At 44.1% G+C, this 24,051-nt stretch overlaps 1 protein-coding gene, 1 long non-coding RNA gene and 1 pseudogene across 11 annotated transcripts in view; 2 read left to right on the top strand and 1 right to left on the bottom strand.

The window, feature by feature from the left end:
* Nucleotides 1-24,051, top strand: part of LOC128412207 (zinc finger protein 420-like) — a 378,482-nt gene that overhangs the window by 340,923 nt on the left and 13,508 nt on the right. The gene's annotated exons all lie outside the window — the stretch shown is intronic.
* Nucleotides 14,759-16,779, bottom strand: LOC128412241 (uncharacterized). Its single transcript, XR_008330040.1, has 3 exons — nucleotides 16,457-16,779; nucleotides 16,225-16,341; nucleotides 14,759-15,644 (listed from the first exon to the last, which is right to left on the bottom strand). It is a non-coding gene; the product is annotated as an uncharacterized LOC128412241 (long non-coding RNA).
* The window catches only part of LOC128412239 (zinc finger protein 850-like), a 104,280-nt pseudogene continuing 102,981 nt past the window's right edge, over nucleotides 22,753-24,051 (top strand).

Genomic DNA, 24,051 nt, shown 5'->3' with positions numbered 1-24,051 from the left:
GCTTCAGAATTGTTAGGAAAGATAAGTAGCTTCAGGTTTTTGTTTTTGCTCCTGTCAGTCTTGGGTTGACCAAAGAGCCGAATGGCAGCGAAGCTCAGGTGCTGCCAGCCAGAGAAGAAGCAGGCCTAGGGAGAGGAGAGTTAGCAACGGAAGGCAGAGAGGAGGGGGAGAGGAACTGTCATCTGAGCTCTGAACAAAGGGGAGAAGAAAAAGGGAGACAGAATGACAGACAGCTGTGTGAGAGCTACAGGAGTGAGTCAGACGCTGGAATGCAGGAAGCATTCTCTGTCAAATCTCCTAGGATCTGAAAAGTGGTCGAGACGCTCTAAAGATACTGGAAGAGAAGGTGGGGGCTTCCGTGCTGGGGAAGGGGGAGGAGCTCAGTCTGGGCAACTCCATCTTGTGGGGAGGACAAAGAGTAGAGGAGCTCCGTCCAAGTTTGTTGTTTTAGCAATAAATCTGAAATTATTAACAGCCAGAGTCGTCTCACGTTTGTGGGAGAGACCAAGCCATAACAAGGAGTGACATTGGAGATGGAGGGGATGCCATGACTGGGCCAAACAAAATCCATCCCAGAGAAGAGCTAGGCTTATGGAATCTCAGGTAGTAGTAGCAGTGATGAGGATGATACAGTGTTACCTTGGTTTACAAACTTAATTTTTTCCAGAACAGGTACCACTGTAGTAATAATAATAATTTTTTGTAATGGCTTGGCTCTCCCACAGAAGCGAGACACCGGCAGTAATTATCTCGGGTTTATTGCTCAAACACATAAATCACTCCAGAGCTCTTTCACTCCATGTCTGACTTCCAAGTTTGCAGTTGCCAAGTCTAAACTCTGCCCCTTCCTCTTCTTCCAAGAGGGGAAAAAACCCTTTCGCTTCCCCTCTTTCCCCCTCCTCTCACTGACATTTTCGCGCCTTCTAGTTTTTGGGCTAGCTATTCTTGGCCTCTCCCCTTCTGTCTCTAAGCTAAGATTCGTATTTTGTGGATCTTTGCTATCTGCTGCCTGCTCTCTGTTCTCTGAAGCTCTGCCACTCGGCTGCCCCTCCTCCCTCTCACATTCCAGCTCACATTCCAGTTTCCTTATCTCTCTTTGCTTGCTTTCATACATTCCAGCCTCTGTCAGCTCCGGAACAAAGCTGACATTTTTATTTCTACCCTGCCCGTCTGGTTGGGTTGCCCCAGCCACTCTGGGCGGCTTCCAACACATATATAAACATGAAACAGAAATAATAATATTCTGATGCCATATAAAAAGAACATTAACTTAAAATGAACAACTTATACTGGTGGCCAAAATTCTGGAAACCTTTTGTGAAAAGTGTATTTCTGAGGTTTGATGGCTCATAACACCACTTTTGTGTGGAGTAATACCATAAAATTATATATCAATGGAAAGATAATTTAATGAAGAATGTAATGTAATGACTTTTATGAAGGAGTATTTATTGGAACAGCAGTCATAAAGAAAAAACGTGAAACTTTTGGTAAACATTGGTAACCTTTAGCTTTAATTACAGCCTTACAACGCTTTCCCATGAAGTGAACCAAATTTTTAGTTCTGCAGCTGTAAGATTGTGAAACCAAGATTGAATTATTGCCTCTGTTAATTGGCCTTTATTGCTGGGTTGCCTCTGATTAACAAGTTTCTTTAGTCGGCTCCATAGATTTCTGATTGGGTTAATGTTTGGGCTATTCCCAAGCCATTCCGGCAGTGGAATAGGATTATCTTGAAAGCACCTTTTTCACACAGCAGCAACAGGACATGGAGCTGAGTCCTGTTGAAACAGAAAATAAATATATAAGTAGGAGGGGGCCGCTAGGGGCGCCTTGGAAGATGGCGGATATTAACATCTATCCAGCTCGCACAAGGTAATTAGAGGCTGATTATGGGGAGTAAATCAGTCTCCCTCATCTCTCCAGGGAGGAGAGATGCAGTTTTCACCCGCTGTTGCCATAAATCACCCCCGAGTTCGGAAGAAGGAGGGGGTGAGGCACTGGGTGCACAACCCTCGGCGGGCCTCGGAACTCCTCCGAAGCTACTTCCAGGAGCGAAACTAGTTGTGTTACTTAAAAGGAAAAAAATTGGTGAAAGATAATGCACAGGCTTCAAGAGAGGCAGGAGGTTTTTATCTGCTAACAATTTTACCACTGAAATGAAGAAGACTAAGACGGAAGATTACATCAAAGAACTACAGACATGCTGGTATGTGGATTGGAGTGCAACGGAACTAAAGGGGGGGGGGATGACTTTTTATCTTTTTTTGCTCTATGTGATTAACTAATAACCCTCCTTCTTAGTATATCCATCACAGCAACTAATTGGCAAATGGGACTAAAAAGGAACTGTGTGGGAATAATATGAATTTAAAGGTTTTACTCTGTGAAGGATTTGGAAAGAAGGGCTCTCTTTGTGACGCAGTTAGAATGGAGATTTGATACGAGACCCGTGTTGCAGGAGGTTTGGTCTTGGGGAGGGCGAGCCAAAGATTTATTACTTTCAATGAGATTGTGACCTGGAAGGGGCAGCCCTCCTGGAAAAAGACTAATTTACGATGCAACAGGTCGGGAAAGTTAAAGAGCGAGCTTTTGGACTGTATTTCATCGGAACAACAAGATGGCGATTGCTTGCTCGAGCGGAAATGCCTGGATTATTGGGATTTACGAGAGAGCAGTACAAAGCTCACACAGAAATACAGATAAGACTGTTTCTTTCAACCCACTTGCGGAGCAATTCGGTGGTGAATGGAAAGGAAAATGGGTAACGACAAGGATTTAGAAGAAGGGACTGGAAATATCATTCTTAATATGAAAGCAGCAGAAAATATTTGAGGATTGGACTCCTGCCGATCAAGAAGCATGGGTACCACCCACAAAAATTTATAATTTGGAAAATAATTGGATTACATGATATGTATTGTTATAATTTGGACTAATTGGTTTGGTGTGTTTAATTCGGTAATATGAAACTTAATAAAAATTATTATTTTTTTAAAAAAGTAAATATATAAATATATATTTATATAAATATATATAAATGCTTCAGTATCTGAGTAAAGATCACCTGCGGAAGGCTTCAGTTTGGGCTAAAGTATTTCATTTTTTATTTGGGGGCATTTCCATTCCCATTAATGACGGAAATTATGCCCACACCTTTTGCTGCCATACAACCTCAGATCATCACACTATCTGGGTGTTTCACAGTTGGTGTAATGCAAGTAGCATGTATTTTTTAAAAAAATATATTTATTAAGATTTTTGAATTTAATACAATACAAAAAACATAAAGTCAAAAAGAAAAAAAAGAAAAACAAAAAGCAGAAAAAATTAAAAACACATAAAGTTCACAAAATCTATTTTTCAATAACTTATTTCCCTGACCTCCTCATACCCCCCTTTCTTGTATTCCAATTCAAATTGTTAATTCAGCAAATCCTTATCCATAATTTTTAACCTATTTCTATGCTTAATTTAACATATTATTATTTTACTTTTTCTCTTTCATTCATTTCCTCAATTTATTTTTGCTAACCTTATTTTCCTTTAATTTAGCCCGTTTTAAAACCAACCAATTTTACCTTATCCAAACTTCAACATCAACACCTGTACCTCAATATACATTCTTAAAACATTCTTTCTAAAGTCGACCCAGGTTCCCTTCCACGAATTTCCCAAATTTCATACACATTACCAAAACAAAATGAGAGTAAAAACACATTATAATTATGTACCCTTTGGATTCCCAAGCCCCACACCCCCCTTTCCCGGTTTCAGTCCCCCACAAATATCCACCAGTCTTAATCTAGTATTAGCCTGGAGACCTCACATCCGAGGCTCTTAATTCTCTCTCAATTCCTCTCTGCTGGTTTTTCTGATAGTCCTTAAAATTAAACACCAAATCTCAGAAACGCTCTGGCCCTTCAGGATCCATATTTCTTCCAACCAGTCTTCCATACTTAAAGGTGGGGCCCAAATCTTGTTTCTTACTCCTTTCAAAACCAAATGTCCCCAAGGCTCCAACCTCCACCTTAAGCAATTTTGTAATCCTTAGGTCTTCAGATCTCCACATAAGGAGATCTCTCCTTTTTTCCATCTCCAATTCAGGCCAGATTTTCCACATCAAGTTCTTATTTTCCTTCATTGCCATCATGTCAAACCTCAAATCCTCTTTCAACATCTGCAGAATTACAGTTCCTCCTTCCTTTTCTTCAGGGACAACATATGTCTCCTTCTCCAAGTACTCAATGTTGTCAAGTTTCTCTTTCTGTTCAGTTGGATAAACTTCCTGATTCAAATCCTTATCAGGTTCCATGATATTGTTTACAGTTGAGTCCAGAGTTGTAACATTTATAGCCAAAACATCAATTTGGCCTTGTAACTTTCCCAAGAGAACAAAGACTCTGTCTAATTCAGCCTGAACTCTCCCTCCTCCAGCCATTCTTGTAATGTCCCAAAACCCCCTCTAGAGGGATTTTGGTTTCTTAATGTTCATTCCAGTTCAAATCCAAAAATCCAGTTAGTTTGTATCGGTTCTTCCTTGTTTTCAACAAATTGTAACAAAAATTGTAACAGATATAACCAGCAGAAGCAGCAGAAACAAAGTTGTCTTTTTCTGTCTTGACAGCTAATTTGACAGCTGTCAAGCTCTTTAGTACCTCATCAACAGGCTCTCTCGCGGAACACTCCCGGGTCCGGGAGGGTGACACTTCAGCTCCCAAAATTAGCTCTTTTATCCTCCAGCAAGATTTCTTATACTGCCAAACCGTGAAATTAAAGTCTTTTACCAAAGAAGGAAAAAAGAGGTTCTCTCGACCTTAGTTAGCAGGTTTTGCTTTAACTTGTTTACAAGACGGGGAGGCAGACTTCCTTTTTACACCTTCCCCGATCGTGCCTAATTCTTAAAAAAAAAAAATTTTCTTTACGATACCAATTTCCGTAGTACTCACGGGTTGTTACTTTTAGAGTCCAATTGTTCCAAAGAAGAAGTCAGCGCTCTCCGACCATGACAATGCGGCTTCACTCTGCAGGAGAAGCAGTCGACTCTCAGCACCGCTCCGCTCACCCCGTCCCCCATTCCGAAGCCTTTAAAAAGGCTCTTCACAGGTCGGGGGGGCGCAAATGGTGCCCGTCGAGTCACCAAGTTCACAGGCTTCACCGCCTGTGATTTTTAAGGGTCCCCGCGTCACCGAAGCGGCCAGACCCGATCCTACAGAGCCGATTCCCTCCGGAGCTCAGAGGGAATCCGCCATTAGTCGATGGCGCTAACCCGGAAGTCTCGGTGTAATGCAAGTAGCATGTAAATCTTCTCTGATTTCCCCCCTTGTGTATTTCATGCCATCACTACCAAGCAAGGAGATTTGGGTCACATCCCTCCAAAAACATTGTCCCATTGTTCCGCTGTCCAGTTAACATGGGTTTAATCTTTTCAACCTTTGCTTGAGAGATTTTCTTTAATCGTTTAGTCGTGTACGACTCTTTGTGACCCCATGGACCAGAGCACGCCAGGTCCTATTGTCTTCCACTGCCTCCCGCAGTTTGGTTAAACTCATGCTTGAGAGATAACAATGGCTTTTTCCTTAGAATTCTAACATTTAGAGCAGTCCTTGCACTCAACTTCACATTACATCTCGCCATGTCATCTTGTATACACCAAAATGATTTTCTTCTGTCATGTAGGGACAGTCTCTCTATTCTTCGATCGTCACTTGCCTTTGTGCACCTTTTCCTGCCTTTACCAGTCTGATTTTATAGTTGCTGAGTCTCCTTATACCTCTTCAATAATATCGAAATGCCAGCTTTGGTTAGGTTTTCTCCAATCTTTCATCTAATTTCTTCATAACTGTAGCCCTGTTCACTTAATACTACAATTTTACATCGCTTTCTGGGTGACCAGTCAACTCTTTGTGCCATTTCTATAATTTTATTATGTTTTACAACCTCACTAAATGAAAGAACAAAAAAAAAAACCAACTTGACTGCAATCACATAACACACTGACAAAAGTCAACCTAAGCAAGTTGTGCTTCCTTTTTCTGGTTATTTGACTATAACATTTGATAGAATATGGGTAATTGAACAACCTTTGTTGAATTGCAGTCTTCATTAAATTATCTTTCCATTGATATATTATTTTATGATATTACTCCAAATGAAGTGGTGTTATAAGCCATCAAAACTCTGAAATACACTTTTTTCCAAAAGTCTTCCACAATTTTGACCACTACTGTATATCAAACAAACCAACATTCAACAACTCATCAGAACATAATAATAAATATGTTGGTTAATGACAAACAACACAGGTAATGAACACCCCCCCGAGCTCCCTTCAGTTCTTCTCCATTTGTTCCTGAGGCTCTAATCCCTTTTTGTCTCCATTGCAGATTGTGATGAATCGAAAATTGAGAACAAAGGTGACCACGATAAAATCCCCAGAGAGGAGAAGCCGCGTAAAAATTTAGAGTGTGGAGAAAGCTGCAATCAGAGCTCCAATTCCACTTCCCATCAACAAAATCTCATTGGAAATAAACTCTATCAGCGCATGGAATGTGGAAAGACCTTCAGCCAGAGCTCCTCTCTCACTTCCCATCAAAGAATTCACACAGGGGAGAAACTCTATCAGTGTGTGGAATGTGGAAAGAGCTTCAGTCGGAACTCCCATCTCACTAAGCATCAGAGAATTCATACAGGGGAAAAACCCTATCAGTGTGTGGAATGTGGAAAGAGCTTCATTCAGAGCCACGATCTCACTTCCCATAAGAGAATTCATACAGGGGAGAAACCCTATCAGTGTGTCGAATGTGGAAAGAGCTTCAGGAAGAGCTCCGATCTCACTTCACATCGAAGAATTCATACAGGGGAGAAACCCTATCTGTGTGTGGAATGCGGAAAGAGCTTCAGTCACAGCCACAGTCTCACTTCCCATCGAAGAATTCATACAGGGGAGAAACCATATCCGTGTGTGGAATGTGGAAAGAGTTTCAGTCACAGCCACAGTCTCACTTCCCATCAAAGAATTCATACAGGGGAGAAACCCTATCCGTGTGTGGAATGCGGAAAGAGCTTCAGTCACAGCTCCGGTCTCACTTACCATCAAAGAATTCATACAGGGGAGAAACCCTATCAGTGTGCGGAATGTGGAAAGAGCTTCCCTGAAAGCTCCTCTCTCACTTCTCATCAAAGAATTCATACAGGGGAGAAACCCTATCAGTGTGTGGAATGTGGAACGAGCTTCACTCAGAGCTCCTATCTCACTAAGCATCAGAGAATTCATACAGGCGAGAAACCCTATCAGTGTGTGGAATGTGGAAAGAGCTTCACTCATAGCTGCTATCTCACTAAGCATCAGAGAATTCATACAGGGGAGAAACCCTATCAGTGTGTGGAATGTGGAACGAGCTTCACTCAGAGCTCCTATCTCACTAAGCATCAGAGAATTCATACAGGGGAGAAACCATATCAGTGTGTGGAATGTGGAAAGAGCTTCAGTCACAGCCACAATCTCACTTCACATCAAAGAATTCATACAGGGGAGAAACCATATCAGTGTGTGGAATGTGGAAAAAGCTTCAGTCAGAGGGCCAATCTTACTTCCCATCAAAGAATCCATACAAAGGTTAGAAAAACCATTGTACAGATTTAGGAGCCAGGCAAATCCACACTTTTTTAACCAGGCCTTTGGCTGATTGACATTTAATGCCCTTTTAAAATGTGGTGTTTTGTGTTTTTATTTTGTTTTTTTATGTTGTAACCATCCTGAGACCTGTGGATGTAGGGAATAGCTGCCAACTTTCTGCACCACCTAGAGGACCCACAGAATTGTGGCTTCTACTGGCAACACACATAGGAGAACAAATGAAAGACAAACACAATGAGCAGGCAAAACCCTGGAAAGAGCCATACCAAATGGACATCCGGTGCGAAGAGGTCACTTTACCCACTGCTGAAGAATGCCACAGGTAGAGGAGATGGAATGCTAAAAGTGTTCTCCGGGGCAAGGGGAGCTGCTGGGAAATTGAACTACGAGCTCAAAATATTACTTTTTTAAAAAGTTGCTGCCATTATAGGCATTCCAGGCAGAAAGCTGGAGGGTGAGCAGGCCCAGGCTATGCTGCACCCAAGAGTGGGGGTGAAGGGAGAAGGGAGAAGTGAAGAGACTGAAAGCTTTTTCTTCCCGATGCGTTTGCGGTGCGGCTCTGAATTCCACCTGGTCCGGAATTGTCCAGTGGAGCCACAGGATTTCTCCAAGGCCGTTTTCTTTGGCAACCAGATAACAGGAGCTGCCAAGCGTGGGAAGCCTCGAAAGGTCTCAAGGAACCTGGCAGAGACATGTCATCACAGTATCATTTGGCTGCTGCTATGGCAACACTGAAAAACTGCGACCAGGGCCACATGCTGAGCTGGGTGATTGTCAGTGGGGCCAGGCACCACCTCATGCCATCGCTATCTAGTGGTTTTTTGTGGAACTGCAAGGCTGTGAAAACTGGAAGAAGTGTAACTCTTGCAGATGGTTCCAAGCGCTATGTCTGGCTCTGTTTATTGTTCTTTTTTACAGGCGGAGATTGAGGCCTATGTCGTTCCAGAGATGCAGTGCTATTTGCTTTCTGTTTCCTCTCTTGTCCATGTTGGGTTCAAAGTGTGTTTTGAAAATAATGTTTATTCCATTTCCAGAGGTGGGCGACAACTGGTCAGTGTTGAGTGCAAAGACAGGCTGTTTGTGCTAGAATCGCCTATTGCACGTAAAGGTCCCACTGAGGATGCACAAGCACAGTGTGGTAACCTTCCCATTCATGATGGGTGCCATCATGGCGTTTGGCAGCGGAGAATGTCACATATCAACTGGGGGTACATGAAGAAGGTCCCAGGGTGCACTGAGGGGTGCAAGATGAAGGTATTTGACAAATACCTGGAATGAAGGGTGCCTTCAAGAAAGCCAAGGTTCAGATGTGATCTTATCCTAGGTCTGACAGGGTAACTACAAAACCTTTTGAGCTAGTCTATGCAGACCTTTGCGGCCCTATGGCAGTTGCCAGTCTGGGCGGGGCCAAATTTGTGCTATCTGGTGGATGATTATTCCAGAAATGGGTGGATTTTCTCTCTGAAGCACAAGTGAGAGGCTGCTGCTTTGGTGAAAGACTGGATAACGGCAGTGAGAACTGCTGTTCTTACTGTGGGTCAAGGGCTTTCAATCAGATCGCAGTGGAGAGTTCACCAGGTCTGCCTTGCAGAACTTCTGCCAGAAAGGCATACACCACAGGTTGACTGTAGCAAATTCTCCTCAGGAGAATGGAGTTGCAGAATGCAGGTAGAGAATGCTGCAGGAGGCAACCAAAGCCATGCTCTTTGACACAGGGTTGCCCCAGCGGTTTTGGGTGGAAGCGTGGAAATCCACATTGTTCACGCTGAACCGTTCTTACAGTTCTGTAGTAGGGGACACGCCCTATTTTCTGCTGCACAGCAAGAAGCCCAAGGTGCATTTCTTCCGTGTGTTTGGATGTGAGGCTTGGGTCCTTGTGCCAAACACAGAAAGGGTGGCCCTAGGTCCCAGAGAATGATCCTTTGTGGGTATGAGCCAGGGACCAAGTGGTGGAGATTTGCCTATCCAGAAGGCAATCAGTCTAGGATTCTAGTCAGCAGGAGTGCTGAGTTCTGTGAGCAGAGTGGGTGGAAATGCATACATGGGAATCCAGACATTCTTTCAGAGAGTCTGCTTGACTCTGCTGATGAAGGAAAGGTAGAAACTGATCCTGCTGCTGAGGCTCAGAGTCCCAACCCAGAGCAGGAATAGGAAAGGGCATCTCCTAAAGCTGTTAAGCTAGAGCCAAAGAGTGCTCCTTCTCACCCACAAGTCCAGTTGAGAAATCCAGAATGCGCAGTAAGTCAGAGGGGAGAGCAAGGACACACTAGTTGGCCCTAGTGGGTCAGAGGGGGTACCTGAAGTTGTGCTGAGGTGTTCAGCTCACACTACTAAAGGAAAACCACCTGAAAGGTTTGAGGTCACTAGCGTGTGGATTGGTGTGGCTCAGTGTGAACCAGAGAGTTTTGAGGAAGTTCAGAAGTTGCCTGAAGAGGAAGCCAGGAAGTGGCAAGAGGCAATGCAGAAGGAAATGAACTCAATGGAGTCTCTAGGTGTGTTCTCCATCACGACGCTGCCAGCAGGCAAGCAGGCCGTGAGCAGCCGTCGGGTTTACCGTCTTAAACCCACAGCAACTGGAGAACCACAGTACAAGGCTAGGCTGGTAGCCAGAGGGTTTACGCAGTGGAACTACTGCCTTACACTGAGGTGTATGCTCCTACCTCCAGAAGTAAAAGTCTGTGCATGCTCTTAGCCATTGCTGCACAGAGAGGTCATCAGGTGCATCACTTTGATGTGGATGTAGCCTATTTGAACTCAGACCTCCAGGAGGATCTGTACATGCATCCTCCTCCAGGGCTTGAGAGCAATAGGCCAGATGCAGTGTGGAAGCTTCATAAGTCCATTTACGGTCTGAAGCAATCGGCCAGGAACTGGAACTTGTGTCTGAATGAAGCCTTAGAGAGCATGGGTTTCATTTTTTATATATATATAAAATTTTTATTGGTTTTTCAACATATAATATAAGACAATACAAACAACAAACACTAACAAACAAACATATAAACGTATAATTTCATAAATTTTTTCGTATACCCAATTTCAACGACTTCCCCATGTCTCCCTTTTCTTCATCCCTGTTTTAAATTTTTTCAGCAACCCCTTGTCTGAATTACTTATTAATTCCTTTCTTTAACCCTTTTCTTTCCTCTTGTCCAATCATTTATCGCTGCAAATCTGCTATGCTTTACCCATGACATTTTAACACTCAATAATTTTACAAGAATTTTTAAGATAAAGTTTAAATTTCTTCCAGTCTTCCTCCACCGTCTCTTTCCCTTGGTCACGGATTCGGCTCGTCATCTCTGCTAGTCCCATGTAGTCGATCACCTTCGTCTGCCACTCTTCCAGTGTGGGTAGTTCTTGTGTCTTCCAATACTTTGCTAGTAGAACTCTTGCTGCTGTTGTAGCATACATAAAGAAGGTCCTATCTTTCTTTGACACCAATTGGCCTACTATGCCCAGGAGAAAAGCCTCTGGTTTTTTGTGAAAGGTACACTTAAGCACCTTCTTAATTTCATTATATATAGTTTCCCAGAAGGCCTTAATCCTTGGGCACGTCCACCAAAGGTGATAGAAAGTACCTTCAGTTTCATTACATTTCCAGCATTTATTATTGGGCAAATGATAGATTTTTGCAAGCTTGACTGGGGTCATGTACCACCTATAAATCATTTTCATAATATTCTCTCTTAAGGCATTACAAGCCGTAAATTTTATACCGGTGGTCCATAACTGTTCCCAGTCAGCAAACATAATGTCATGACCAATGTCCTGTGCCCATTTAATCATAGCTGATTTAACCATTTCATCCTGTGTATTCCATTTCAGCAGCAAATTGTACATTCTAGACAGATTCTTAGTATTGGGTTCTAACAATTCTGTTTCTAACTTTGATTTCTCCACCTGGAAGCTGATTTTCCTGTCCTGTTTGAAAACTTCATTTATCTGGTAATAATGAAGCCAGTCTCTTACTTTAGACTTCAATTTCTCATAACTCTGTAATTTCACATTTCCACCTTCTTGTTCTACAATTTCCCAATATTTTGGCCATTTAGATTCCATATTAAGTTTTTTAACTTCCTTAGCCTCCATTGGTGACAACCACCTAGGGGTTTTATTTTCCAACAGATCTTTATAACGAATCCAAACATTGTATAGTGCTTTCCTAACAATATGGTTTTTGAAACTTTTATGAATTTTTACCTTGTCATACCATATATATGCATGCCAACCAAATCTATTATTGAACCCTTCTAAGTCCAAAATGTCTGTGTTCTCAAGAAGTAGCCAGTCTTTCAGCCAGCAAAAAGCTGCTGCTTCATAGTACAGTTTTAAGTCCGGCAGGGCAAACTCCCCTCTTTCTTTTGCATCAGTTAGTATCTTAAATTTTATTCTGGGCTTTTTCAGCCCAGAGAGCATGGGTTTCAAGAGGAGTCTTGCTGATAGCTGCCTGTACCTGAAAGGGTCAGGAGAGTCACAAGAGGTGGTCTTGATTTTTGTGGATCTGGAAGTCCGTGCCTAGGATGGGAATAAAGTTTGGGGACACTCTAGTTGGGTGGAAGTCCCAAAAGTAGAGTCTCATTGCGCTTTCCTCTACTGAAGCTGAATTCAGTGCGTTGTCAGAGCTTTGCAGAGAACTAGAGTTTTACACGTGTTTGGTCCAAGAAATCTGCGGGGATTGTTGTTTGCCCGTCACTGTCTGGGAGGATAATCAACCCTGTCTGAAGTTGGCAGAGTCTGGGCAGTTTAAGGCCAGAACCAAACATTTGGACATACGTTTCCAAAACGTGTGTCGGAATGTCCAGTCAGGCTTGGTGATGCTGAAGTACTGTCCAAGCCAGCAGAATCTGGCAGATGGGTTTCCAGAGGCACAGTGAATTCTGTGCAGGGTTGTTTTGGGGGTAAGTGTTGATGCTTACGAGCCCCAGCAGTGCAAGACAAGAGGGGGTGTGAGGAGAATCAGAGCTTACAGGGTTAAAACAGCTCAGAGGCTTATGTTGTGCCCACTGAGGGGTGGACATCCTTACATCCGGGATCTGTTATTTGTCTTTCTGCTTTCGTTTTCTGACCAAGACGAAAGGAGTAGCGATATCTGCCGCTCCCAGAACGGATGATTTATTTTTGCTTCTGTACATATTTTTGCTTCTGTACATAAAGCTGCTTAGATTAGAAAGTGGCTGTGTATAGATGCACACAAGCACAAAGCTGTGTTTCTCTGCTACAAGTCCAGGAAGCTGAGTCGCAGCGTAAGAGTACCAGACTCCACAGGCTCTGGATCGCAGAGCCTAACCCCACAGTTCCTAAGGGACCAAAAAGATAATTGCAGCCTGGATGCACTTGCCCAATTCAAACTGATTCCAATTAGAATTTATATAGCCCCATGGTTCTCAACTTTTTTTTGGAATATTTTTTATTAGGAATTTCAACAGCAATTTATAAAAAAACACATCATCCTCATTCCCCCCATTTCCCCCTCCCCCCAGAAAGAAAACCTCCCTTCCCACATTATATTATGACCTATATCTTGTGCCCATTTAATCATGACTGATTTCACCTCTTCATCTTTTGTTTCTCATTCTAGCAGAATACTATATGCACCTTTCAGCAACTTCCCTTTCCCTTCTACGACTTCCTTTTGAAATCTAGATGTTGTGTAGCGAAATCATTTCTTATTGTCTTCTTGTAACCAACTCTGAAAATGGTCTTTTATTTCCTCGTAATCTCTTCGTTTCCATTTTCCTTCTTGATCCTTTAACAAGTCAGCATAGGTAAGCCACTTTCCTTTCTTTCCAAGTGGTTTGAGCAGTAAAGCTTCATGTGGTGAAAGCCACCAAGGGGGTTGCTGTTCTAACAAATCTTTATATCTCTCCCATACACTCATTAGTGATTTCAAAATTATATGGTTATAAAAACTTTTATGTACCTTCCCTTTCCCATGCCATAAATATGCGTGCCAGCCAAATCTATTGTCATGTCCTTCCAATTCTAATGCTTCTTGCTTTTCCAACTTCACCCAGTCCCTAATCCATATCAGGCATGCAGCTTCATAATATAATTTAAAGTCTGGGAGGACAAAACCAACTCTGTCTTTTATGTCTGTGAAAAACCATTCTAAAAAGGGCAGTTGTTCAAATTAGTCATTTTAACTCTATAAGGGACCATTCCTGCTAAGTCAAAGCATATACACCTTCATGTATCTGCTGTTTAATGGCTCCTGAAGCTTTGTCTTGGCAAAGTGGATTTGAAACCATTTAAAAATGGATAGAGAAGGTTGGCACACTGCAGAGTGCCAGGTGGAACAAGGAAATGTGGTCATAAATTGATCTAATCTCAATACTGGACTCCGCAATAGTCTGATCTATTAGAAAGCTTAAAATGCATGAGAATCCTCCACTGGGGTGTAGGCAATAAGACACTATACATTGAACATAAAAACAATTATACACAAAAATTGAATCCCCCCTTTGTGGAAATAGCATACTCTCAGACACAGCATTCCTACATAATAACACACAACATACTAATGAAATCTGAGTTGCCTATCTTGAGGCAATCGTGATCTTTTACATATCTTTTCAATCCTGGGTCACCGAGTCTTGAGGTTTAAGAGGTAAGAGAATGTGCTTGCAATTCAACTTTTCCCCCTTTGTCAGCCCCCTCCCTGTCAGTCTATATCCTTTGGAAAGAGATAGCTGTGGCCACTCTGGTGTCTTTTGTTGTTGTTGCTGCAGGTAATAAATAGTCTTGTGGTCACGAGGAATTGGGCTGAGGGTTTTCCATCGTTGGGTCTGCGTTGACATCTGTAGAAGGGATATCCTGTAAGCGGGAGGGTGGGGCAGGACGTTTGGGACATAAAGACACAGTTATAAAGGTAAGAGGTAAAACCCAAAAAGGAGAGAATCTCCTTGAGTTTTCTTGGGAAGCCGCAAACAATAAAAATCTTGGCGAGTTAAGCATTTTATTCATTTCAATATTATTATCACATTTCCATATAATTATGACTGTTAATATATGCTAAAAATACAAAAAAAGAAAAAATATATAAGGAAAACAAAAGTAAAAAAGATAGATTACCAGCTAAACATTTTTTTCCAGACAAAAAATAAATGGACTTGACAGAACAACAGTGGGTTGTTGTTTTTTTAAAATAATATTATTAAATAATACAAAGATATCAAAACCACACAGATTGTTACTGGACTGGAACCTTAAGGACTAGGAGGTGACGGAGGTGATGGTGAAATGGGCACACGATTGTGGCTATCCAATGAAGATGAAAAATGGGGGAAATTATGAAAAAAGACTTAAAATTCACCACATGCTATCTGATTTTTAGATGGTACCTGACCCCATCCAAATCAGTCAAAATAAATAAATATCAGCAATAAATGTTGGCGATGCAGACAAAATGAGGGAACCTTATTCCACATGTGGTGGACATGTCCCCAAAGGGAAAATAAAATAAAATAAATGCTATTTATTTTAAAGAAAACCAAAGCTTTCCTATTTTATATTCTTACAATAAGCATACCAAATGAAAATAAAAGAGTGTTTCTTTACACGACAACAGCAGCTAGGATGTTAATAGCAAAATACTGGAAAATGAGTTAATATCAATAAAAGATGAGTGGCAATTAAAGTTGTGCTAGTACCTTGAACTAGCCACAATGCCAGAACTTCCAAGAGACTGAGATCTACTCCCAGTAATAAAAATCCTGCCAGTGATCTACCCATTGTCTTTGCCCAGAGTTCTTGAGCTTTTCTCAGGGAGCAGTGACCAGAGTTGTGGATCGACCACTAGATCATTTAACAAATTAAAATTATAAAAACAATTGTGCTATAAAAGTACATACCATATATGAAGTATCCAGATAATGGAACTTATAACATAGTGGTTTCTGCAGTGAACAACAAGTCTTACAATGTATATAGACAGGCGCAGCATTGATTTTAGTTACAGGTGACAGCAATCTGCAGCTGCAAGGTTTTCTTCTTTAAGTGACCCCTTTAAAACAACAAATGTAAAGCAAACTTGATCCATACACAGGTTTGTTAATTTGTTAAAATATGTTGAATTGTGACATTATAGTCATTTATATTACTTAGAATATGTAGAAGGAATGAAGCCCATGAGAGCGAAACAAGGCATTATTCCGGAAATCCTTGTCAACACTGTGGAACTGTAATAGGCTCCAATTTGGACTTTATGCACGTATGTGGAACAGAAACTAGCAGACATTTGGTCTTTTGAATGAACTGATTTATTGGGACTTCCATCTATATTATTGCAATTTATGTGTTGTTTATGTGCAAGATAAACATTTGATATTGTGATGAGAATATATAGAAGAGTATTGTTTATGTGAATCCACAGACTGTTACGTTTTGTGTGTTTGTACATTCCAGGAACAGCATTCCTGACCCAGATTTTCACAGGAAGTCCCTAAGATGATTCCCCTTTCAAGCAGGATACGTGAACCTAGGCCAGTATGGTCCTCCTCCTCTGGCAGACGGAGAACCCCTTCTCCAAAGCCCCTCCCTCCCCCACTTCCCCATGAGGGTCCCCCACACCACCCATCACTCACCAGGATGGCTTTGGCCGTCTCCTGCTTGGAGCACTTCAGGGTTCGGAGCCCCCTGAGCTGAGCTGCCTGGCAGTTCTGAATCACCTCCGGCAGGTACAGCTGATCTTCCTCCAGCAGCTGAAATACAAAGTCAGTTCCTCAGGAAGGGAGGGCTTCTCCACATTCGAGAGGGCAGAGTGGGGGGCAAGGAGGGCAGGTCTGAGTCCCTGCTCTGGTTCTCTCCAATACTCACCTCTGGGGGAGGGATGTGCAACCGCAGCACATCTGCAAAGAGAAGGACATGGGGACAGGTGAGTCCATCCCTGAGCACCTGGCAAGGCTATTCCAAGAGTTTTCTCCTGGATTCCAAATTCCTACTGCAGGGGAAGAGGGACACCCCAGGCCTTGGTTGCCAATCCTGGCCTCCTTCAGCCAGAATGTGGCTCCCCAGGCCAGGGATAGGCAAACTAAAGCCTGGGGGCCGGATGCGGCCCAGTCGCCTTCTCCATTCGGCTCGCGGACAATTCGGGAGTCAGCGTGTTTTTACATGAGTAGAATGTGTCCTTTTATTTAAAATGCCTCTGGGTTATTTGTGGGGCATAGGAATTTGTTCATCCTCCCCCCAAAATATAGTCTGGCCCCCCACATGGTCTGAGGGACGGTGGACCGGCCCATGGCTGAAACAGGTTGCTGACCCCTGCCCCAGGCTAAGAAGATGGTCAATATCCAGTTCCACTCCACCCTTTTAAATATCAAAACAGGTCCCAACTTTCAGAGCATGTAAATCACAGGAGTGGAAAGACCTCTGCTCCACTCACAGAAATGGGACTATACTTCCTTCTCCCACCTTTAAAGTATACGTTAGGAACCTCAACTTCGCTCTTCAAGCCAAAGGACAACACTTCCCCACCCCCAGGCAAAAACCCCTGGCCTTTCATTGGTAGAACCGCCACCACACTGGTGGCGTTTACTCAGTGCAATGCAGGGACCGACTGAGTAGGTGGCGAGATGCTTTCAGCCTCGGACACTTGGTGGGTTCTGAAATGGCCGTGCAGGCTGGATTAGGCCCGTGGGACATAGTTTGAGGACCCCTGGCCTACACTGACTGGCAGCAGCTCCCCAGAGTTTCAGGCAGGGATTTTGTCCAGCCCTTGCAGGAGATGTCAGGGGTTGACCCTGGGACCTTCTGCATGCCAAGCGGATGCTCTAGGGCTCCCCATATTTCACTAGTCTTTCAACGTTATACTATTAGCAACCGTGGAGATTCCACCTGCCTCTTTCGAAAGGAGAACACTCTCCTGATCAAATAACAACAACAACAAAAGCAATTTATTATTTATACCCCGCGCATCTGGCTGGGTTTCCCCAGCCACTCTGGGCGACTTACAACAAAATAATAAAATACAATAGTCTATCAAATATTAAAAGCTTCCCTAAACAAAGTGCAAATAGATGAAAAGGTACCGCTCTGGCAGCAAGATAAACGGCATTTCTGTGCGCTGCTCTGGTTCACCAGAAGCGGCTTAGTCATGCTGGCCACATGACCCGGAAGCTAGCTGTACGCCGGCTCCCTCAGCCAATAAAGCAAGATGAGCGACGCAACCCCAGAATCGGCCACGACTGGACCTAATGGTCAGGGGTCCCTTTACCTTTAAACATAATAACAACAACCATCCATTTTCAGTCCATTGAATTAGCAATTAAGCATTTCTGGAAAGGGAAATGGCATACTTTTGTATATTAGCATAAAAAGCAGGCATAAGAAAGTATTACTCATTTATGATGAGAATAGGATTTATTTATTTTGAACCTTGCTTGGTTCCTCTTTGGTAGCCAGTGCGATCTTCATGGATCACTGCCTTGCCATGGCGAAGGGGCTTGAATAACTCAGAGAAGCTATGAACTATGCCGAGCAGGGCACCCAAGATGAACAGGTCATAGTGGAGAGTTTTGACCAAACGTGATCCACCTGGAGGAGGAACCGGCAAGCCACTCCAGTATCCCTGCCAAGAAAACTCCATGGACAAAGACAACAGGCATATAAAAGTTATGACGCTGGAAGATGAGCCCCTCAGGTCGGAAGGTGTCCAACATGCTACTGGGGAAGAGCGGAGGACAAGTACAAGTAGATCCAGAGCTGATGAAGTGGCTGGGCCAAAGCCGAAAGGACGCTCAGTTGCGGATATGCCTGGAAGTGAAAGGAAAGTCCAATGCTGTAAAGAAAAATATTGCATAGGAACCTGGAATGTAAGAACCATGAACCTTGGTAAGTTGGATGTGGTCAAAAATGAGATGGCAAGAATAAATATTGACATCCTGGGCATCAGTGAACTAAAATGGACGGGAATGGGCGAATTCAGTTCGGATGACTATCATATCTACTACTGTGGGCAAGAAAACCGTAAAAGAAATGGAGTGGCCCTCATAGTCAACAAAAGAGTGGCGAAAGCTGTACTGGGATGCAATCTCAAAAATGATAGAATGATCTCGATACGAATCCTTTTAACATCACAGTAATCCAAGTTTATGCACCAACTACTGGGGCTGAAGAAACTGAAATTGACCAATTCTATGAAGACTTACAAGACCTTATAGAAGTGACACCAAAGAAGGATGTTCTTCTCATTATAGGGGATTGGAATGCTAAAGTAGGGAATCAAGAGATAAAAGGAACAACTGGCAAGTTTGGCCTTGGAGATCAAAACGAAGCAGGGCAAAGGCTAATAGAGTTCTGTCAAGAGAACAAGCTGGTCATCACAAACACGCTTTTCCAACAACACAAGAGACGACTCTACACATGGACATCACCAGATGGGCAACATCGAAATCAGATTGATTATATTCTCTGCAGCCAAAGATGGAGAAGCTCTATACAGTGAGCAAAAACAAGACCTGGAGCTGACTGTGGCTCAGATCATCAGCTTCTTATAGCAAAATTCAAGCTTAAACTGAAGAAAGTAGGAAAAACCACTGGGCCGGTAAGATACAATCTAAACCAAATCCCTTATGAATACACAGTGGAAGTGAGGAACAGGTTTAAGGATTTAGATTTGCTGGACAGAGTGCCTGAAGAACTATGGGTGGAGGCTCGCAACATTATACAGGAGGCAGCAACTAAAACCATCCCAATGAAAAAGAAATGCAAGAAAGCAAAGTGGCTGTCCAACGAGGCCTTACAAATAGCGGGGGAGAGAAGGCAAGCAAAATGCGAGGGAGATAGTGAAAGATACAGGAAATTGAATGCAGATTTCCAAAGAATAGCAAGGAGAGACAAGAAGGCCTTCTTAAACAAGCAATGCAAAGAAATAGAAGAAAACAACAGAATGGGAAGATCCAGAGATCTGTTCAAGAAAATTGGAGATGTGAAAGGAACATTTCGTTCAAAGATTACCATAATAAAGGACAAAAGTGGTAAGGACCTAACAGAAGCAGAAGACATCAAGAAGAGGTGGCAAGAATACACAGAGGAATTATACCAGAAAGATATGGATGTCTCATACACCCCAGGTAGTGTGGCTGCTGACCTTGAGCCAGACATCCTGGAGAGTGAAGTCAAATGGGCCTTAGAAAGCACTGCAAATAACAAGGCCAGTGGAAGTGATGGTATTCCAGCTGAACTATTTAAAATTTTAAAAGATGATGCTGTTAAGGTGCTACACTCAATATGCCAGCAAGTTTGGAAAACTCAGCAGTGGCCAGAGGATTGGAGAAGATCAGTCTACATCCCAATCCCAAAGAAGGGCAGTGCCAAAGAATGCTCCAACTACCGCACAATTGCACTCATTTCACACGCTAGCAAGGTTATGCTTAAAATTCTACAAGGCAGGCTTAAGCAGTATGTGGACCGAGAACTCCCAGAAGTGCAAGCTGGATTTAGAAGAGGAAGAGGAAACAGAGACCAAATTGCAAACATGCGCTGGATTATGGAGAAAGCTAGAGAGTTCCAGAAACACATCTACTTCTGCTTCATTGACTATGCAAAAGCCTTTGACTGTGTCGACCACAGCAAACTATGGCAAGTTCTTAAAGAAATGTGAGTGCCTGATCACCTCATCTGTCTCCTGAGAAATCTCTATGTGGGACAAGAAGCTACAGTTAGAACTGGATATGGAACAACTGATTGGTTCAAAATTGGGAAAGGAGTACGGCAAGGCTGTATATTGTCTCCCTGCTTATTTAACTTATATGCAGAATTCATCATGCGAAAGGCTGGGCTGGATGAATCCCAAACCGGAATTAAGATTGCCGGAAGAAATATCAACAACCTCAGATATGCAGATGACACAACCTTGATGGCAGAAAGTGAGGAGGAATTAAAGAATCTTTTATTGAGGGTGAAAGAGGAGAGCGCAAAATATGGTCTGAAGCTCAACATCAAAAAAATGAAGATCATGGCCACTGGTCCCATCACTTCCTGGCAAACAGAAGGGGAAGAAATGGAGGCAGTAAGAGATTTTACTTTCTTGGGCTCCATGATTACTGCAGATGGTGACAGCACTCACAAAATTAAAAGACGCCTGCTCCTTGGGAGAAAGGCGATGGCAAACCTAGACAGCATATTAAAAAGCAGAGACATCACCTTGCCAACAAAGGTCCGTATAATTAAAGCCATGGTTTTCCCAGTAGTGATGTATGGAAGCGAGAGCTGGACCATAAAGAAGGCTGATCGCCAAAGAATTGATGCTTTTGAATTATGGTGCTGGAGGAGACTCTTGAGAGTCCCATGGACTGCAAGAAGATCAAACGTGTCCATTCTTAAGGAAATCAGCCCTGAGTGCTCACTGGAAGGACAAATCGTGAAGCTGAGGCTCCAATACTTTGGCCACCTCATGAGAAGAGAAGACTCCCTGGAAAAGACCCTGATGTTGGGAAAGATGGAGGGCACAAGGAGAAGGGGACGACAGAGGACGAGATGGTGGGACAGTGTTCTCAAGCATGAGTTTGATCAAACTGCTGGAGGCAGTGAAGGACAGAAGTGCCTGGCGTCTCTCTGGTCTATGGGGTCACGAAGAGTCGGATACGACTAAACAACAACGAAGAACTCAGGACCCGCTGCCTTGAGGGACATCTAAGAGCAGATGGGCAGGGGAAAGGTCTCCCTTGGGAGGTGGTGGACTCTCCTTCTTTGGAGGTTTCTAAGCAGAGATCGGACGGCCATCTGCCATGGATGCTTTAGGGAGATTCCTGCATTGCTGGGGGTTGGACTAGATGACCCTGGGATCCCCTCCTATCTCTCCACTCCTGAATTCTAGGAGGAGCTTCCTTGCTTCCTGCAAAGCCCTTTTCCCTGCAAGCTCTTCCTCTGGTTTCTGGCCAAGGGAGGGAGATGCTCAGAGTCCAGCCAAGAGCCTCCCCCCCCCCAAAGGATATCTGGGCATGGGCGTAGCCAGGGGGGCAGCTGCCCCTTTAATCCATAAAAAATAATAAGAATCTGAGGTTCTGCCAAGCGAGAGAGGGCTGAGCTGGAGGGACTCGGCTTGGCAAGGGTTAAAGGGAAGTGAGCTGCCTTCCTAGAGAGGCCAGGAAGCAAGGGGGGGCCAGGTCCTCCAGAGCCAAGGCCCCTCCCTCCCCAGTCCTTTCCTTGCTTTGGGGTCTCTCCTGCAAGGGCTGCCTCGCTGTCCCCTCCTGGGATCTGGTGAGTCTCCTCTCTCTCCCCCCAGAGAATGCAGGGGGGAGACGGGGGGGGGGTCCCAGGGCTGCAGCAGGAGAGGGTGCCTGGGGGGCCTGATCCGGGAGGGGCCAGGTCCGCCACGCTCTCCTTCCTGGAGATCAGAGGATCCCAAACTCGTCTGGCCCTCGGCCCCCCCTTCAGAAAAGATCTCCCTTCTTTAAACAAAGGAGTCCCTGGGACTTTAACTCTGTGTGACATCGCTCAGCCTCATTGCACAACAGAGGAAACATGTGCAAATGGTTTTCCAAAGCTGGACGAGGAGGTGGACTAGCCCCCTCCCCAGGAAAGGCCAGGAATAAAGCGAGGGATCCCAGCCCAGAGTCTGGCTGCTGCATTGGGGACCAGTTTCCCAGTGTCTCCCAGGGCAGCTCCCCACGGAGGCCACTGCAGCAATCCCCTCGCACCCAGAGCATGGCATCCCAGGACCACGTCCTCTCTGTCCCAAAGGGATTGTTGCTGGCAAAGAAGCCGGAAATGGGCGCTGCTACTCACCGAACCTCCAGGGACCTTGGCATCAATGGCTGTGTGTGTGTGTTAAGCTATCTAGCGGAATAATAATAATAATAATAGTAATAATAATAATAAAAATAAATTACCCATCTAAATTTCAAGAGAGATGTCTTTGGCCCTGCCCACGGCCCTCATGGGGTTGACCAGATACATACTGGCCCTCAGAGAAAAGAAAAATGGACCTCACCCCAGGAGTCTGTCTGGAGAGCGGCAGAGAGTCCAAGTGCAAGAAAAGGAGACAGAAGCAGGGGAGTGGGGGTGGGGTGGGGAGCAACTCCTGAGGACCCCCGGGTGAGGACCCCTGCTAGAGCCAAGCATCCATTTTTCACAACATACAAACGATTCTCTTGTCTGTTGGTTCTGACTTCATGCATTGACAGGAAGACTGCAGAAACCAGGTTGATTAATCTCCCAGAAATCCCTTCAGTTGCCTCCACATTTTGCATTGCAATCTTCTTTCTAGGAGAGCTTCCTCTCAATCTTCTTCTTCTTCTTCTTCTTCTTCTTCTTCTTCTTCTTCTTTAGAAAATAGCTCATGGTTTGCTTGCTAAGGGAAACTTTTTCTTCCTCTGACCTACAAATTCTGTAACAAAACAATGTATTTGCTTCGTAGGATTTCCTTGAGCTTCTCATTACAACAGACAGAACTTGGCAGAAGACCAAAGGGTTCCTTCCGATCTCTCAAAGGCTTCCTGAGAGCACAGATGGATGAGCGAGACTCAGCTGGCCCTGGAACAGAAAGCGGCCATGCCAGCCAAACTGGGAGCAGTGGGGGATTCTGGGAAAACCCAGTGCAGAAGATCCTGGGTGAGGAGGGCACCCTCTGCTCAGAGGTGCAGAGCCAGCAGTTGAGGCAGTTCTGCTGCCAGGAGGCCAAAGGACCCCGAGAGGTTTGCAGTCGACTCTACCACTTTTGCCACAAGTGGCTGAAGCCGGAAAGGCACACGAAAGCTGAGATGCTGGACCTGGTGATCTTGGAGCAGTTCCTGGCTGTCCTTCCCCCGGAGATGGAGAGCTGGGTAAGGGAATGCGGAGCGGAGACCAGTTCCCAGGCGGTGGCCCTGGCCGAAGGTTTCCTCCTGAGTCAGGCAGAGGAGAGAAAGCAGGTGAGAGAAACTTTCCTCTGGATACTCCCAAGGGGCTCCAAACAGGACAGAGAACATCCCATAATGGTCTGCTGATGGCCCATCTGTTTTGTGGGAAAGCATCCATGGAATGAGATCTCGCAGTCTTTCTCACCATTCTGTGTTTTGAATCCTTGTTTCTTTCTCAGGGAAAGGATCTCTTTGGAGAAATGGACCTGGATTCCTGTGAGGCAGAGAGGCCTCCGTTGGACACCAGAGAGAGGCCACCGGGTAAGGAGGAAGGTGGTTTTTCCCCATTTGGTGTCATTCTGTTGGTTTTCCAACTCATTTGAGGGTTCTTTTCATCTTGTTTTGGGGGGAGACAGTTGGGAAGAAGGGTTCAGAGGAGGGGAGATGTATCTTTGCACCACAAACATATGAAATGGGCACAAACGTACAAATCCTCTCAGCAGGAAAGGCTTTCTCAAAGGCCCATCTGTTGTTAGAGATGCCCTGTTTCACCTGTGAGAGAATACGGCACTCCTGGCATCCTGTTTACCTTTTTTCTCGTGCAGGTGACAGAAGGATGCCGGCAAGACCTCC

Source organism: Podarcis raffonei, chromosome 4, assembly GCF_027172205.1.
Source record: "Podarcis raffonei isolate rPodRaf1 chromosome 4, rPodRaf1.pri, whole genome shotgun sequence".
Lineage (NCBI taxonomy): Eukaryota > Metazoa > Chordata > Lepidosauria > Squamata > Lacertidae > Podarcis > Podarcis raffonei.
Note: the sequence above shows the minus strand (reverse complement) of the source record. Positions and strands in the feature narration are given on the sequence as shown.